The sequence below is a fragment of the Falco naumanni genome, chromosome 7, assembly GCF_017639655.2.
Source record: "Falco naumanni isolate bFalNau1 chromosome 7, bFalNau1.pat, whole genome shotgun sequence".
Lineage (NCBI taxonomy): Eukaryota > Metazoa > Chordata > Aves > Falconiformes > Falconidae > Falco > Falco naumanni.
Window position 1 is genome coordinate 23908076 of NC_054060.1, and position 18905 is coordinate 23926980.

General features: G+C 40.4%; 2 protein-coding genes across 9 annotated transcripts in view; one reads left to right on the forward strand and one right to left on the reverse strand.

Annotated features, from left to right (window-relative positions):
• Positions 1 to 10764, reverse strand: part of PEAK1 (pseudopodium enriched atypical kinase 1) — a 119776-nt gene extending 109012 nt beyond the window's left edge. For 3 of the 4 annotated variants that reach the window (XM_040600075.1, XM_040600077.1, XM_040600073.1), the window contains exon 1: positions 10595 to 10761. The gene's annotated coding sequence lies outside the window, so the exon portion shown is untranslated. Of the gene's footprint in view, positions 1 to 10594 lie in introns of all 4 variants that reach the window. The other variant, XM_040600078.1, reaches the window with a different exon arrangement.
• A 325-nt stretch (positions 10765 to 11089) lies between these two features.
• HMG20A (high mobility group 20A) overlaps positions 11090 to 18905 on the forward strand; it is a 43545-nt gene continuing 35729 nt past the window's right edge. The window contains exons 1-2 of one of the 5 annotated variants that reach the window (XM_040600783.1): positions 11249 to 11267; positions 17415 to 17473. The gene's annotated coding sequence lies outside the window, so the exon portion shown is untranslated. The other 4 variants (XM_040600782.1, XM_040600781.1, XM_040600780.1 and 1 more) reach the window with 4 other exon arrangements.

The window sequence follows — 18905 nt, forward strand, 5'->3', positions numbered from 1 at the left end:
AATGAACTCTTCCTGAAATATTAATGTAAACAGAAATTTAACATTACTTCCTAAAGCAGCATTAATAGCCGCTTCAAAAATGCCTGTAAGATGTATATATACATATCCAGAAAAATTTGACCTCTGACACACAGTTCTCAGTCTGAAAAAAACTAAAAATAGTCTCCTCTTTAAATGAAAGTTTGCAAAATATATTTCTTCACAATAACACTACGTTGATTTTGGGATAGAAATATTTTCTTAACCAGTGGATTCAGAACAATGTAGTGTAGAATGATCACATCTGTCCAAAGATACTTACAATCAGAGTCCTCTTCAACAACAAAGAGAAATTATATACCTTAACTTTTACAAATACTGAATGAATCTGTTAATAACAGTTTTCTATAACATTACAAATATATCAGAAGATATGAATTAGAAGTTGGTATATGAAAGTGCCAGAATTGACTACCTTGCAGAGCCAAACAAAATAAGACTCCAAAAATTGTTTCTTCAGTTCAAGAATGATTTTTGATTCTCCCCCCAAAAGACATTTTTTTCTAAGTCATTGCCTTTTTGCCAGATGCAAAGCAGGCCCTTCAGCCCCAAATCTGGTTTGTCCACTAGCCTCTAACTATGAGGTGACAGAAGAAATGAAGCATAGAAAACAGTTTTTGGAACTTTTGTTCAAATTACTCAACAGCTTCCACACTGTGTGCCAGTATCTTCTCAGGAAGTTATAATTTTATACAGAGCAAATTCCAATGATTTTGAATTATAAAAGTACTAAAGAGAATATTTTCTACTCAAAAGACTGCATGTTTAAGCCTCCCATATGAACTGTGGGAGACTATAGGTCTCAGAGCTAGAAGACAGGAAAATCTCTCAGGTTTTACAGGGCTACAAGCAGCAAATACTTTACTAAAACCAAAATAAAAACCTGAGGTCATGCTCAAAACTTTAAAAACATAAACATTATGTAATAAAAAGCTAAGAGAGAGTCACTCATCTGAAAAACATGCAAAAAACTTTCAAAAGAAATATATTCCAACAGATCTTAAAGTGGCAGAAGAGATTATGTTCCCTCTATTTACATATTGTGTACAGTTTTTCAAAAAGGGAACGCTTATCACAGGTTACCCTGTAAAACAGTGCAGACGCATATGGGTTGCCCCCATTAGCAAAGCAGTATTTAGAAAAATAGTTATCTTAATAATAAGAAACCATCATTTTTCTCTCTCAGGAAAAAAGTGGCAGTGTTAGAATTCAATTTTTTTCCTTATACTAAAGGCTAGATTTCTGATTTTTCAGGCACTGCTCAATTTCTAGAATTCTATCCCTTTTGTTCTCTGTCATTTAAGAATAGAAAATATGCAATGTCATATACACCAAAGGATTCAAAAATATTCAGTTAATGGAATGTATAAAGCATGTTCCTTATCAGCCCAAGAAAAGCATCTTGTGAAGATATGAATGTCCGTCCATTCTTCCTTGTACTTTTTAAGCTGTCAGAATACAAATTCAGCTTTAGTTCGTCTCTCAAAGTAACAGTTTCTTCTTTGTGGTGTGACAGCTCTCTCTTCTAAACCAGATCATAAACCCACTGCCAAGAAAAAAAACCTCAAGCATGTTCAAGAAAAACTGTTAAGACTGATGATTGCAAATGCACCTATGAGACAGCAAGTCCCACACTGATTACTGCTAGGATACAGAAGTTGCCCAGGCCTTTAACTGTCCACTGGAAATCATTTTTCAGAACTTTAAGCAGATTATACAAGCAGGGCAGATTTTTACAGTGCATCATCCAATGAACACACATCTATCCAATGCACAATTACCTTCCCTGCAGAACAGTTACCCCTGAAACTTCTGGGAGAGCTCATGGAAAAAGTGATGGAAAAGAAACCTTGAACCATGTGGCAAAATCAACTGAGTTAAAAGTAGCTGGGATCTACATCTTTAAAATACCTAAGTTACATTTCATAAACTGGCAGGAAAGTCAAATAAAAGTAACAAGAAACCTTCTATTGTCTCCCTTTTATGAATGTGAAAGAAACAAAGTTTTTAAATTACAATCAAAATAGCTGCCACATCACTTAAAATACAATTTTGAATGGACAAGCATCTCATAACAAGCAAGAGAAATCCAAGAAGCCACATCCATCTGCTGTAGACTCACTTTGATACAAGACTATGATGATGAATGCTCCTCTATAATGTATAGACTAAAAACTTAGCAATACTATGTCTTTCAGCATACACTTGTTTAGAAGCAGATATTGATTTTCAGGTTATTTCACTAGTTCAATGATTTTTTTAATCCACAACTCAACTATCTGCATGCAGCACAATCACTGCAACTATATGAATCAATACTAGTTTCTTATTTTTCCAATATATTTTCAACCTTTTTTTGTGTCTTATTTGATGAAAAAAATGCACCAACACTTTTAGCCAGTGCAACATAAAAACAATTTCAGCATCTTATCCATGTAAGAATTTCAGGGACTGCCAGCTGAAGTTATAACCCCCTTTCACCAGTCTTGCCTCCAAATACAATATTATTCATTATATGAATTAATATTCCCTTCTGCTTTCTACAGATTTCACTTTGTTTGGATGTTTATTAACTTTTATATGAAGGCACCCAAAGACAGCTTTCCATGTAGACATACCATGACTTAATATGCAAAGAACTGCAGGTACTCTGGAGGGGCAGTCGGGGGGGACGGACAGACTCAACTATGTAACATTTGAAATCTTAATAAATCTAATTCCCAGTTACATTTAAATGCTGTTGCTTTGGGATTTCACCTGTTTACTGTTATTTCTTGTAAGAATTATTATTGTATGCATGAACCTTCAATCAACTGCCCTGGCAGCTGCACATAAATGTTTTAGAAAATATTATTACACAGCCTTTTCCATACTCTCCTCTGTAGGGGGGTGAGCAGAACCCCCTGATAACCCATGCCTGTTATCTTTTTCAACATGTTGATATACAGCACTGTCTCTCAGTCTGCAGATATGGCTTCAAAAGGTCTGTCAGTTATCTCCATTGTTCAGGAATAGCACTGTTGATTTACATTGATACACAACGATAATGTACAACCATAAGCAATGAAGTCAATCTGCAAAGGGCAGAGTAGGAAAAAAGCCTGCAATGTTATCACCATTACACATTACAAAGAAAAAATATAACCTTGTAAAAAAAAAAGTGTGGGTGTGAAAACTAGGCTTTTTTTTAATGCACCACTTCTCGCCATTTACATTATTATGCAACCTAGTATGATTTGCAATACTGTATTTACTGAATATCATACTGATGCTGAGTGGCAATATCAATCAGAAAGCAACCTGATTCAGCTTCTCTCTTTGAAAGCAACCACACAAGCAAGCAAAACACTTCTCACATTCCAACCACCAGAAAGAGATGTAATTACACTGAACACAGGAGAACTCACCATGCCTAAAGCTTCAGTGCAGCTGAGGAATCTCAGTCTAACCGCTTTGCCATCTCACCTTAAACCTGCAAGCTGTTGCAGGAGGTTTTTCATGGCAACTGTTACTAACAGTATCTCTCTCTACTGCTAAAAACGGGTACTTTATATACCAGAGTGCATCATTCCTTCTGATGTACTTCTGAACAACTCTCCTGAAACAGCTACCTTTGGAAGAGATTTGCTCCCACTTGAAGATGGTAAGTGGGTTAACTTGTAAGGAACCATGAACCAGGCACCCTACCTGCCAACAGGTTCATGGAGCGAGATGACAATTATGATACCGCTGCCAGAACCAACATAGATTACAGGGTAAATGAAATTTATACATTATACTCTGCTTGTACTGACATTTTCTAACAGGGATACTGCCTTTGCTGTACAAGAAATACCTACTAGGCAAAATTCATAGGCGCAGGAGCCCTTCAAGCTTCAGCAAGCTCTGTCCTAACACGCCTTCGTTTTCTGCACTTCCCAAGCAATCTTTTCTAGATAGAGACAGCGACCTTTAAATATGAGTCTGCCTCATTTTAAACAGGCCTGCCACAATACTTTCAATATTTTGCTGTTACACTCAAAAGATACATTACTGATAGTTTCATTAGTAGCAGAGCAGGTTTGAGGCTGTTTTGCTAATAATCTGATATTCCATTCCTTTAAACAACAAAATTTAAAAAACAAACATACCACAGTATGAAAATTCAATTTTGCAGATATAAAGTTCTAAAATAGTAAATATTTATGCCCTCGATGCAAATTTAACACCAGGTTCAGTGAGTTGTTCCCCTGACTAAAAGAGACTACAAACTGTTGGACAATCAAAGCATATGTAACTGATCACATTGAGAGTTTTCATGTGCCCCACATGCTCCACATCTTTACTATGAGCTATCTCCCTGCTTCTAAAAACTCACAATGTCTACAGTTTATTTAATGACTTTTGTACTGTAAACTATCTTCTCCAAAGATCATTCCAAACAGTAGGAGTCACACTCCTTAACCATATAGTTACAGACTTGAAGCCTAAGATTGCAGAATATGATGCAACCTGTTTTTAAGCAAAACTATCGCATCTAAATGGGGGAGGCTGAGCACAATAATTAGCAAGGCTTAAAGCAAATGGGAAAACAATTATACAGTATTACTTACTCCCCCATGGAAAACTCCTATACTATTATTTATTCCTCTGAGCTTGTATATGTTTTCATTAAACTTCAAAGTTTATTAAAGCAATATTGATGTAATTCTGAGCCTTTACAGAGAGCATCAGTGATTTTAATGTGATTACAAACAAGCCCAGGGGTTACTCTGCAGAAGACTATTAGGAGCTAGTACAAGGTAGAAATAAAAAACTCTGAAGAAAGAAGGAGCTAAAAGACTAATAGTTACCAAAAGACCATTTTGGTTCAAGAGCTATACAATTTTTAAGTGACTCTCACCTTCAGACATGCATATTTCTGAATTTACCAGCCAATTTTGGGGAAAATTATATATTTTCTAAACTGTTCTTCCTTCTTCTTGCTGCATTATTAATAAAAAGCCCACAGAAAGGACACCAACATGTATGAACACAAAACAATGACATTCACTAAGACACTATTTGACAGCTGAGAAAACAACAAGAGCATCTGTGATATGTACAGAGACTTACAGTAGGAGACAGTATACATTAAGTCAATGTAGAAGGATGCCTATATTTTTTCATGTTTATAGTGTACATTTAAGCATCTTTTAAATGTGTATGAAGGTTTTTCTGACAGCCAGAGCCTCAGAGCTGGGAGACTGGATATAAATATATACATTCAGAATTTGTATCTTTTGTATTATATATAGTCTTCTTCCTTTGGTGAGCTTTGTAGAGGGGCCTGTATAAATACAGGATGCATCCAAGAAAGAACGTTTTAGGATTGAGATCTGCACTTAGTTAATGGTTTTAAAACAAAACATGTAAGGTCAAACTGTGAATGTACAAGTAAATAGTCTCCTATAGAACCTATATCAAATAATCCAAATCTGCTTAAACACCAGTAAATCTGTATGTGGCAAATTACGTGCTAGTAGCCAATATTTTCTGACATAGCACTAACTTTATTAAGTCAGTGATCTTACTTTTTAGCAGCACACTGAACTGGTGTCTCAGACAAGATGTTACTAAAGCAAGTATTTCTAGAAGCCCACAATATTTAGCCTGATTTTATTTTATTGATAGTGTTTTTATTTTTATACTTAATTTGTTGATAATTATAATAAAAATAAATTTGTTTACCATGATTTAAAAAAATTTGCTAAGAATGCCTCCAGCAGTCAACAGTGACTGCATTAATAAGATATGTGAGCATTTTTCAACACTGATATTTAAGTGCATGTGAGGTTTTTTTAACAGAAATATCACTCAAGTGAGATAAAGCTTACAAAGTGAAAGACATTTTTAAATCTTTCCAAGGTAATATTTATCATTTTTTGCACTTTAAAAGGATAAAATAACCCCCCGCCCCCCAAGCTGAGCATTTAATTTTATCTGGAAATTAAACATCACCTGCTCTAAAAGCTGACAACTAAGAATAACACTCCTAAGCAAGAAGAACCATGCATTCAGAAGGCATTTTGAGGTACAGACAACAAGTTATGCTGTTAAATACTTTTTTACACACCATATTTACACATAAGTATTTGGTGATCAAAGAAAATGTTCAATAAACATCACTAATCTTAGTTACTGCTACTAATACTTCATGAAAAAGCCAGTTCAGTTAAAGCTAGGCCCATATACAGCAGGTATGGGTAGCAAACTTGCTAACAGACCTACTATTTGGGGATTCTTCCACTCACACATAAAGGAATCTAGTCAGGGTGACAATTTTCCCCAGAATGAAAGACCTAGGAAAAAAATCAATTACAGATTGATTACAAAATACTTCTCCAAGTGGTATGGTTTAAAACTGATTTTATAATCAACCTTCACAGCAATGTGTGATTATGGGGAGGAGAGAAATGGTAAACTAGGCTCCAGTGGAGTTCTGAAATTCTATGGTTCTTGGTGTCACCTGAACAGACAAACCCAAATACATCTGTGGTAAAGCTGTTTTGTAACTCAGCAAGTTAACATGGTATCTTTTGTAATAGCTGATGGGTTCCCACATGAAAAATAAAGTGACCTCTCAGCTACGTTCACTGCATAGTTATCCTCCATTCACATTTTCAAAGATCAGGCAATCTCAAATCAACTTAGTCCACTTAAAAGAGATAGGAGGAAAGAAACTGCTTTAGTGACTCAGCCACTTATCTATCCTAGGAAAAAGGAAGGCTGAAAATTTGTCACATTTTTTCTCACAATTTCTGCTTATGACTGGGAAAACCCAAAAGGAAACAGCCTACAAATACTAAACCACATTATTTATTGAAATTGCAGCTCAAATATTGGACAACTAATTAGAATTATTACCAAGTAAAACCCAAGTCATTTATCCTTGTCACTGGCACTGCTGAAATACTAAAGCTCTCATTCAGCTCAGTCTATACTGTTCACTTACTTGTTCCACTTCACCCTGCTTTACAATAGTGGAAAGTTAACTAGCAAGCTTTATTCCAGTTTGCAGTCTGTATTTTTCCACCCTAAATTTAAAACTCTATGGTAATGGAAAGTCCACATTATTGTGCTGATACAAATGAAACAAAAGCATTTCAGGCTTAGGTCAACATAAATCCCCAGTGCAATGCTTAGTCCTTAAACAGCGGTTATGTGCAGGAGCACAGAAGAGTGGGAGAACTGGTAATACCAACAAAAACTCTACACACAAGGTCTCTGTACCAGACTCTCACAAGTAATGCAATCATAGAAAGCAGCACCATGCTCCATCAACCCTTTCTGGTATTAGCATGGAGAACCTGAAGCCTCTTTCCCTTGGGTGTAGACTGAGGCCATGCATCTCCTCCAAGATTCATGTTACGTAGAGTGGATTTTGCCTCACTGGTGATTTTTGGCTGGCAGTAACAACCAGTAAACACTACATATGGCTTGCAAATAACTTGACATTGTTTCTTTAAAAACTGCTTCAACTAATAAACCAAAACATGCTTTACAGATTCTGATTTTTGTATTTCAAGTAGGTTAAAAATATCTGGAGTTATCACATATTAATAGCAGAACGATAATAAAATAAGTTTTATTTTCAGTTTCCCCATGTCAGGTGTTTTCTTTAAGATCTCTTCTCACATCACACAGTGTTCACAGTTTTCACAAGTGCAGTGCTATCTCCTTATTACACCCATGTCATTCACATTTCCATGTTCTGCCTATACCTGAATGTCAGCTATGACACACCGACTACACGGGAGGGAGCAGCTGGGCAGGATTTCTCGGGAGCTGCAGCCGCACAGGAAGTGGGAACACTGGAAGCTGGCAGGAGAAAGACCTCATCTCTGATCCCTACGTAGCAAACCCATTTAGACCTTTGGTGTTCTCTTTTCAGTGGCTGGGGAGAAGAGGGTCTAACAGCCATACATTAAAAAAAATAATAAAGAGAAAGGATTATTTACTTAACACCACCTGAAATCTGATCTCATCAGAAAGCAACTAGAACAAGGAAAGCAGTGCCAAGGAGTAAAACGGTTGGATCCCTTCAGAGAAAGGGGAAAGAAAACATGGGCAACTAGCAGGGATGGGAGAGTCTTGATTCTAAACTGGAATAAGGGGCAGCTCTAGGGAAAAGGGAAACCTAAGAGCAAAGACTAAACATGCAAAAGGAAAAGGGAAGCAGAGACACTGGAGCATAAATTCAGCAACAAGGCAGAGGAAAAAACACCTTGCAACTCGTTAACTTATAGCAGCTTTTCTCATATTTTTCCTAGCATGATACAGAAGGTTAACAGCAATTAGCAACGTCTGTGAGCCTAATCAATGACTTATAATAGTTATTTGAAGAAAAACAAGGGTGTGCATGTACTGTTTGGCTAAATGGCTTCTAAATGTTTTCTTGCCTAAACAGGATAATAAAACATTTAGATGCCATTTAGCCAAACAGTACACGCACACCCTTGTTTTTCTTAAAATGATTGATTCCAACCGATTCCTTTATTTAGAAAGTAAATAGCAAAGAACACATATTTTGGTAAATATGTTTGCAAGCAGATTTTCTAAAGAGCTGAAAAGTCAGAAACACAAATTACCAAAGAAGCTGAAATAGTATTTTGCCTCTTTGTTCTCCCTTTCACTGAAGGAGCTGTAAGACTTAGCAATACATCAGGTATGCTGTTTTTTCAAAATGACTAGATATTTATTCACATGGTTAATGTATGCTCTAAAATAGAAGGAAATACAAAGATTGCATCCATGAGTAAAGCTTGCTCTCTTATCAGTTGCTTGTTTCCACACGCGTGCAGCTGGGTGAAAGTGCCTACTAGCAGAAAGGCCAGACAGGAAAGGCTGCTGGCTCCTTGCTCAGCAGCTGGTACCTCCTGCCCCGCTAGGGAACCGCACCCTGCCTGCTACTGCTGTTCAGGTGAGCAAGAGGCATTCGGGCCAAATGGAACACTCCAAGGAAGTAATTTAGGACATCTGTAAATTAAGTTATCTATGTGAGATATGCTAATAAAAGGTAAATCCATCATGAAATGAATAGATAAGATTAACCATGGAAAGTTACTCATGGCAAAACTGGTAATTCACTTCTTGCATACTTCCACATTTTAGAGGACGAAATGAGGTTTCCCTGAAACCACACTGGAACAGTAGCTCTTCCAGGAATATACTTTGTCTGGATAAATCATCTTAGCTACTTTACAGACAAAACCTTTTAATCCAGTGTGAAACCAGATTAAGAGCTCTAACTAGCCAAAATGACAACATAAAATATCTACAAGTATTTCCTGCTCTGCTACACTACTGTAATCAAACTGTCTAGATGAGGTTGCAAGTCAAAAGTCACAAAGAATTAAATGCACCTAAAGCTTAGCAAAGGTAGCTGTTCAGCTGGCAATTTTGTACCAGTTTAACTGAACTTTCTAAGTATAGAACCTAATTATTGGAATCCCATAAAGTCTTGGACCCTAGAACAACAGTGTGTTCTTTCCTTCCTGCCCACATAACTTGTGTATTATTTTCTCCCTGAATATCCGATAATAAAGTGCTTTAGCAGACACCGGACAGGCTTTAGGCCACAAGTAAGGGGAAAATCTTTGGAGCCTCTTAGGAAGTGATTAAAGGAGAATGAAAAACAAGCTCTGCAAAATAAAACGTCAAAGACCTAAAGCCAACAGAAGTTATGTTCCCTGAGAAGGGACCCCTATCAAATTCGAGGTCAGAGATTCACCAGACAATGCTCCTCCTCCTTGTGCTCACCTAAGGGCAGCCTGGCCATTCTGTGTTACATACCAGCTGCCCGATAAGCAACTAATCACTGCAATGCATTTACACCGTTTCACTTGCTGCCCCGATTCAAATCCCAGCCTTTCCAGCCTAGTCTCAACTTCACCCGCAATAAGAACAGGCAAACAAAACGACTCATCTGAGAGTCCAAAACAGGAAGCACCGAAAGCCTGAAAGGAGCATGGAATGTAGCTACGCACGTATACGCTGACAGGTAAAGCCTTCCAAGTCAGGAATCCGCGGTAATAACAGAGTGAGGACAGAGCCCCGATAGGGACAGCATCCACCCAACACCTACAGCAGCTTTATCATCGCGAAATTCCTAGAAGGTGTCAGCTCCGAGTCGCGCAGCGCTCCCCCGCAGGGCGCAGGATCACGCCACGGAACGTCCCGGCCGCCGCGGGCCCCGCGGTGTCGGGGCGGAGACCCGGGGGCCCAGCCCGCAGCCGGGGGCCAGGGCGTCGCGCGGCCCCGCAGCGGCTGCCAGCGCTGGCCGGGCTCGGCGGCACCGGGGCCGCAGCAGGCCGGGGCGGCGGGGCATGAAGGGCGCCGGCGGGACCCTCTTAGGAGGGACGAGCAGCCAGGCGGCAGCTGCGCCTGGCCGCTCCCCTCACACCCCGCCGGGCCCTCTTCTCAGTGCCCCGACCCGGGGCCGCCCTGAGGAAACCCGAGCCGCCGCCCGGCCGCCCCTCACAGCGAGAGGGGCCATCGCCCCCCTCTCGTCCCCGGACTCGCCCCGGCCCCTCACCTGGCAGAGGCTCCCCAGCCCCGCGGTGCCTCCCGCGGGCAGGCGGCGGCGGCGGCTGCGCCGCAGAGGCTTTGTCAGGAGCGGCTCCCGCGACCGGCGGGCCCCGGAGAGGGGCCGACTCCCGGGACGGGGCTGCGACCGCCACGCCCGCGCGCAACAACTAACTCCGGCCGCCGCCGGCCGCGCCCCCTCCCGCCCGGTTGTGCAGCGAGGCCGCCTATTGGCTGGGGAGCAGCGCAGGGGCGCTGCCAGGCGAGCGAGGCTGACACGGGAAGACTACGACTCCCAGCGTGCTTCCTGACCTGCGCGCCGCTCGGCGCTTTAAAATGGTCTCGTGGTGTAGCGCGCGCAGACCGTGTGCTTCCGCCTGCAGAGAGAAAGTAGTCCCGGTGCGTTGTTTGAATTCCCGTTCCGTGTTGGGCTGCTGGGCAGGGGGAGGCGGGGGGGTGGGGCGCGGCGGAGAGTGTTTCTGGCCTGGCTTGGGCGTTCTCCTGACGTGTGTCTCCGGTAGAGGTGAGAGGGTCGCGCTGAGGCGTGAGCGGAGAGATCCGGGCGGGCTAGGTGAGCGGTAAGGCGGCCGTACGCGTGAGGGTGGTGGCAGTGGCTGCGCGGGCTGAGGGGAGCGGGCTTTGCCGGGCCACCCTCGGTCCTGCAGCAGAGCTGCCTTCGGCAGGTCAGTAGGGAGGGCGACGGGCCCTTTTCTCCCCCCTCTTCTTGCCCGGGGTGGGGAAATGGGGTTGGTGGGTGTTCCGCTCCTGCCGCGGCGGGCAACGGGGAGCGGTCCCCCTCGCGGCGTTGCTGGCGGCCTGACGCCGGCCTTCCCCGGTGGCCAGGCCTGGCAAGCTTCGCTGCCGGCCTCCCGCCTTCCCTGCGCCCCGGGCTTGCCGGCCGGCTGCCTGTTTGCTGGCAGCCTGCCGGTGAGGGGGACTGGGGAGGCCCACCAGAGCTCGTGTTGGGTGAGAGGGAAGAGCTGGGTAAGGGTCTAGGCACTTGACTTCCCATGTTCTTCTTTGTAACCCTTATCTTTTCTCTCGGTTCTCGCAAAGCGATAAGAGTTAATGATATTTGATGGTCTTTAATTCTGTGTATTTGTTGTTTTATCGTGTCCGCTTAACGTTCCCTTGCCAAGCAGGTCGTTTATCGCTGTATGGTTTTCTGATACACCTTTCCAGTAATAGGCTTTCACATTAAGTTGCCTGTTCCTGAGGAAACCTTAAGTTTCGTATGGTTGAGGTGGCAAAAAAAAAAAAGCCTTAGCCCTACAATTGAGACACTGAAGCCATGTGCCTTTTGAGGCGCCATTCATTCAGACCCTCTGAAATCCCAACACGAGTGAAACTGAGCTCGTCCTCCCTTCCTGAAGCAAAGTGGAACCGATTAGTATAGTTATGGTGCTGGACCTTTGAAGAGACGTAGGACTAGATGTCGAGCTGGCTGTTGGAGACGTTCTAATAAAAGAACCCCCAAATCATTGTGTGAGTGGGAAAGATCCGTGTACCTTTCTGTTAATTTACTGCAATCTAGGAAAACGAGGGAAGGCAGGACAAATATAAATCCTCTTTTTCCCTGTAGAAAAACAGGGAAGTCCTGTTAACAGGGAAAGGGAGTTTCTGCTCTGGAATTGTGGCCTCCCAATTTTTTTGGCTGCATATGGCTATCTGCAAAAAGAACACCTTTTCAGCCTGCATCCCCAGTATGTTTATTGATTTATCAGTTATATACAGGTACTACTGTATATCGTACGTTATATGATCAAAAACATACTTTGAATATACAACATACTCAAACCCAGAAATTAAGAAGGGATCAGAAAAAGATGAAATAAGCATTATTTAAAAATATTATGTATCAGTGTTAAGAAAAATATTTTCCTCCCACACCTCAGTGGATTATCTTGCATGTGTGACCCACTTCAGCAACTGCTGCTCCAGAGCACTTAGGGTTCATAATTTGTCAGGACTACTCTCTTCTAAGCAAGTAGAAGCTGGGAGTTATGCCGGTGCCAGTGCTGCTTAAAGGAAAATTTTTTAATTGGTTCACAATTACTGCCTTTTTTAGCAGGTAAAGTCTTGTTAGATTTTTGAAAGCGTTGTTCTTTTCTGTGGAAAGTAAGTTCTCTAGGTGGACTAAGCTTGAGTAAGGCCACTTGGTGTCTGATGGGCACAGTAGTTTGGGGGAACCGTACTCTAACAAGTTTGTGTATATTACTGTGAAGGAATTATTCTTAATTTCATAAGAATATGTACATAACCGGCTGTTGAAAACAGGGAATTTGTTTTCATGACCTGTTGGGTTTGTGCGTTTTTTGTGGCTTGTTGTTTTTTTAAAAAAATCCAGGCCATATGTGTAGGGACACAAACTGGTATTTGAAGATACTAGTTAAATGATGTTCTATCTTTTTTTGTTTTCTTACATACCTATGTTATATGTTTGTTAGAAGTGATGAAGTACTTGGCATTTCTAAAACTGTACCAGTTGCTAGTAAATACTGTAACTTTAGAGTCCAGGAAGTTGAGAAAATATTTTTTTCTGTCCTTAGAAATCTGGCATGTTTCAAAACAGAAGTTGAGATTACTAATTCTGAGGAGATCTAGACTTAGAAATGGCTAAAGCAGACTATCCAGATTAGTCTTGAAATTCTCAATTAGCTCTTGTATAGGATACTAGCAGTTTTCAAAATGGAAAACCTGAAGATACATGATCTGACCCCACCATCTTGATTGTAAATTGAATGTGTTTTTCCTGTGGTTGCTCATGGTGGGGCATGGAGGGTACCTTTATGGCTCGGAAAAGGGAGAAGAGAATCATGTTTCTTACAATAATGTTTTCTTTAGCACCTGAGGTTAGGGTTCAGCTCTTTTATATGTACCTGTTAGGAGGTGACTAACAAATTCAGCTTTGCCATAAAGAAATCAAGAGGAGAGAGATTCTTACTGTCTTCCAGTGTTTGTTCTTGCAGTACATCTTCCCTTGACAAGCCCAGGCTTTCTGTGTCTGCTGGACAGGGACCGTGCAGAGAACTGAGAAGATGTGCTGATCTCCCTGGCGCTGCTAGATTTCTTAATGAGAGCAGTGACTGTGAACTATATTTTTGCTTTGTACTCCCGTCATGAAGTTATACTTGGTATCAGAACACAGGAGTTGGGGAAATTGTAAACTAGTGTGTTCAAGTTAACTTTGTAAGCTTTCTTTGTGAATGCATATCTGTTCACTGTATTTAAATAAAGGGTCAGTACCAAAGTGTGCCCAGTTAGCTAGGTGTATCTTCTCACATGCCAAAGCAAACTCAGCTTTCCATGGGAAGTGCTTCTCGTTGATTAAATAGGATTTGTTTGGGGGCCAGTTCTTTGATGAGATTTTTTTAAGTCTTGTGGCATGTGCTGTGAGAAACTGTTAGATATTAGAGCACAGGTCAAGAGCCTGCACTTAAAATGGGGATACTGTTCTGATAATGGTCTGTGGGGGAGAAGGGTAACTCAAGGGAACATGCATGTACTGTTTTGAGGACAGCAGGTGAATGAAGAACAGTTGTCTTCTGATTTGTTAGTTGTTCATGTGCCCTAATAAAATGCCCTTTCTATCTATAATTTGATTGCCTTTGGAAATTTGCCAAAACTATGTTGCTTTTTGTTTTCCTTTAAGCTTTTCAAATGTTTTTACTCAAATGATTTCCCTTAGAAAGAGGAAGGGAATATTTCTTCTGTACACAGGAACTGTTAAACTTCAGTTTCTTCTAAGATGTGAATAGTGGTAGATAAAAACACTTTGACAGTAAGTGTTCTAGGTATGAATTTACTAGGGACAGTCTGTTTTCGGAAACCACTATTATTTTCCCCAGTGGGTTTGTTCATGAGAGGAGTTAAGGCTAGTTGCTGTCTATTTAAAATACGTGGTGCAAGTGGTAACTGAAACCTTTATTACTTATGTAGGTCAGCCTCCATTGCAAGATCTGCAATGTTTACTGTCTTGTATTGTTGTCTGACTGCACAACTGGCTTGTTCCTGCACCAGTGGCATCAGTAGTGCAGTGTTAGTAAAAACTAATGGCTGCCATCTGATCTAGGTGTGGTCTGATACTAGTCTAGTTGTTTTGCCTCAATACTCTAGATTTGAGTTTGTACATACACTTCCAGTGTTACTCCCGGTGGGACAGGTCAGGTGATAAGCAATTTAAAACAAATGAGTCTTGTAATAATTTATTCCATAATGGGCTTGTTGGGAGGTCTGTTAAAGCTCTTTGTATGCAAGTTAAACCCACAGAGGTTTAATTCTTATTAAAGGAGTAGCTTGCATTGTTCATACCTATCTATTAGGGACAAACCTGAGATTGACCTTCTATTTCTGAAGGCCTGCTTAATAACAGTTTGATAAGGACAGCTTTTGGTGAATTGCAGCTACAGCTGGTTTTGAATGACACTGTTTATCTGGGAGAAATCTCCATTCTGTGTTACAGGAGAACAAAACCAATTACAGTGGAATAACTGAACACTTCTAAGGTATAAATTTATTAGGGTATCTTCCTTGTTCCATGACCATACTCTTGCAAATGCTGATGCACCTCAAAGAAAACTTGCCTGTCAGAAATTACATTAAGAACGTTACTGACTAGATATATTTATTTTTTTAGTCGTAAATATGTTAAATGGAAGCTGTGCAAAGTTGTCTTCAAAAAGGCTTGTTAATGATTATGATCCCATTCCCCTTTGCAGGAGACTAGGGCAATATCTGACTTGGGCTGACTGATTTCAGTCTTTTGGACCATACCTCCTAGATGGGATACAACGAATAACATTTATCTTACATGTCACTGTTTCTGAAATTCTTAGGACTTGTATTGTTTGTGCTATTTCTTCAGGTAAAAAGGAATCTGTAAGACTTTGGAATATGTCTTTTGGGCATTATGGCTGGGATAAGTAATGAGTTGAGCAGCCAACACCCTTAGCCTGTAGTTCAGAAAATGCTGTGATAGCATGAAAATGGGAAGAGTTGTTTTAGTCAGAAGACTTGAGTGGCATGAACTTTCACACAGTTTTATCATCAGGAACATCAGAGAATGAGGTTAGTGAAAGTGTCATTTGTTAATTGAGTTCAAGAGACTTAAGATCGACAGATCTTATTTCTGAATGCATCTTCATTTTTTTTCTTCTGCTAAATAGTGCAGAACACAGAGGATTTCTTGGCAATTTAGTGGATACCAGGGGAAAGTCTACTTTTGTTTTATTGTTGTGTTCAAATATGAAAAGATAAATTCATAGCTTTAATTATACAGTGGTGTCTGAGGGATTGTTTGCAGCCAAAAGAAACTCTCAACAGTGTTCTTAATTGCTTTTCAAAATATGTCATTTCTAGAACTTGCTAGGACTCTGAAGTGGTATTGTATATGATTTGTGCTTTCTGCTTGGGGGCGTAATTCTGAAGGAGCTTGAGCCAGTGAATCTTTGCTGCTGTTGTCTGCTGTTGCTAGCTACTCATGCATGTTTTTGGCAAACTGTTTCAAAGAGCTTATGAGATTAGAACTCTTTTGTCTAGCTGGTAAATTAGTTCAGGGACTTTGACAAGTTGAAAACCAGTCTGCATGAATGATAGTGTATGTGTAGGGGAGGAGAGTGTGGCTGGTTGTCCAGAAGACAAAGATGGGGAAGTGGTAAGGCCCATGGTTTAACTGTAACATAGAACTGTAAGATATTGAGGGGGTACCCAACCTTAGGTGCTCTGGATCCACACTGACAATGATAAACAGTTCCTGAAAGGCCAATTCTGTTCCTTTTCTTCATCCTGATGCTTATCTGATTATGCAGCAGTTGAGAGAGGATGTTACTGTCAGGAAGGGGCATTGCTTTGCTTCCACTTTAGCCCACTAAACCAGCTTGCTGCTTTTGTGTGCACCACTTCTGGCTCAGGAGAAACAGACATGCGGTTTGTGGGAGGAATAGGGCAATCCCCTGGTGCCACTAGCTGTGATGTGCAGCTGACCTGCACTGGGTAGCTAGTTACCCAGATGGCACAACTGCTGCCTTGTTTGGCCTCTTGATAGGGTGGATCTCCCAGCAAGTGCAGGGAATGAGAGAAAAGACATGGTTGATTTTTTTTTTTTTAAGTAGGCTTAATGGATGACTAAGGAATATTTTTTTTATTATTTTGTGGGATCTAAATGCGTACTAAGCCTGCAGTACGGTTGCTTGCTGTGGTTGGATGAGTTCTCAGACGGTCTTAACCAAATGATGGTTAAGCAGATCTGACTTAGCTGTGTCTGTTCCATAGTTCCTTTTATTTCAGGTAAGTGGTATGACATGAATTAGGTCTTTCTGTGAATATGTGTTGTTGTAACTTAAGAAAGAAGCAATTTGTTTCTCCTGAAATTCCCTAGGCTGTTGTTCCAAAGTCTTAGACAACACCACACCATCTTATGTCTAACTTTGGAGTAGTTTGCTGAAAACTAGTAATTGACAAAGCATCAGTAATACAAATGAACTTGGGGGGGAAGGGACTGTCTGTCATTTGTGTAAGATTAGGCTAAGTAATAACCTTATGACTCCAGGGGCATAGTTATATGTTGATCAAAGGTTGATTTTTCTGGTGTAATATGGTTAGTGTCCCATGCTAGTGTTCAAAATACACTGTTGCTGATGGTATGTAGAAAGAGAAAGCGTCGGTCTCCATAGTTGGAAAAGCAGTGCAGAGCTGTGGCAAAACAAGTTCTGGTAATAGTGTGAGAGTGTACAACAGGGAAAACAGATCAATGCCAAGCCAAGTACTGTAAACAGTAAACTGTGAATCTCCTTTCACACTTCTAACTGGAGTTTGCTAACATCATGTTTCAGCCAAGAAGTCTGGGGGGCAAGGGGGGATGTTTCCAGTACCGGATAAATAGCACACAAAGGTAAGGGAAGGCTTGGTGTATGTTTTAGTTTTAAGTTGTTCTGTTGGGATTTTTTTATTTAAACTGACATTCTAAACCTTTTGCCTTCATATAGTGCTCCTCTCGTGTCCCACTACTCCACAGCTCACTTAAAGAATAAGCATAATCTTCCTTGATTGTGTTTTCACTTACCCAGTGCATAGACAAAGACATCTTCTGATACCTAAGAATAAAAAACTTAAGACTCACTGAAGAAAGGTATTCCATGTAAATCTACTCTATCTTCAAATACACAAGCATCTTGTTGGAATATCTCATGAATCACAAAATCTATACAATTTCTAGAGCAGATGAGTCTCCAAAAGTCCTGAACTATATAGGCATTATATATATATATATAAAAATATGTATATGTATATAAAAATATTTTATATATATTTATATATACATATATAAATATATATATATGCTTTTGTTTCTCCTTCAGAATGTATTTCTTAATGAGCAGGTTTTACATTAGTTCTTGCTGCTTGGATCTGGATGTTTGTGATTGTCTCAACAAAGGAGGGCTCTAAAGCAGGAGCTGGAGGTTCATGATTCAAAACAGAGTACCAAAACAGTGATGAACTGGGAGAAATTTGGAAGACTTAGTGAAGGCAGTGTGACACTGGAAGATTTGCTGTTTGAGTTTAAACTTTGCCAATGCAGAATCAAATAATGACCGCAGAAAAAAAGATGTAGTTATGTAAAAAATATTGCACAGCAGGTTTTTTCAAACCTGACATCTAGTCCATTACTGTTGCAGGTAACCATACTCAAGTCTTTAGGATCAGATTTCTGGCTTGGGATGCATTTACCACAGTATGCTTTAGCTGGTATTGCACATGACTCATGCTAACAATTAAATGAAATAGAGATAACCAATATTTGACTAAATCCTTACTGTTTCAGGATGTGGGAAGCATGACAGAATAGATTTCAACTACTCTTCTGCTGAGTTTAAGATAAGAATGTATATTTGCTGCAATTCATATAAGATATGATGACCCAGTGTAATAAGTATCCCTTGTTAGAACAAATGAATTGGAATTTGTGGAATTTCTGTTTCCAGACTTATGGGAAAGAATCTCAGGTTTTATCAGGAGGCAAAATGTTTAGCTTTAGATTTGAAAGAAAAAAAACCCCGAAAATGTCAAGTCAGCTTATGAGTGAATCCTAATTCTTTTCTGGTAATCATATTTCATCCCACTTATGACTGTTTTGGGGCCTTCAGTTACTGGAAGAGTTTCAAACCTTCTTAATTTCTGACACCACTAGAATTTTAGTGAGAGAGCTGAATCTCAGGTTATAGGAATGTAAGTTGCTATCTGTTGGCTGTGCAGCTTGTGTCCCTTTTCTTCTGCCAGCTGCAATGTTTGCTGGATCGTTTGCTGAGCCATTTCACCCTTTAATC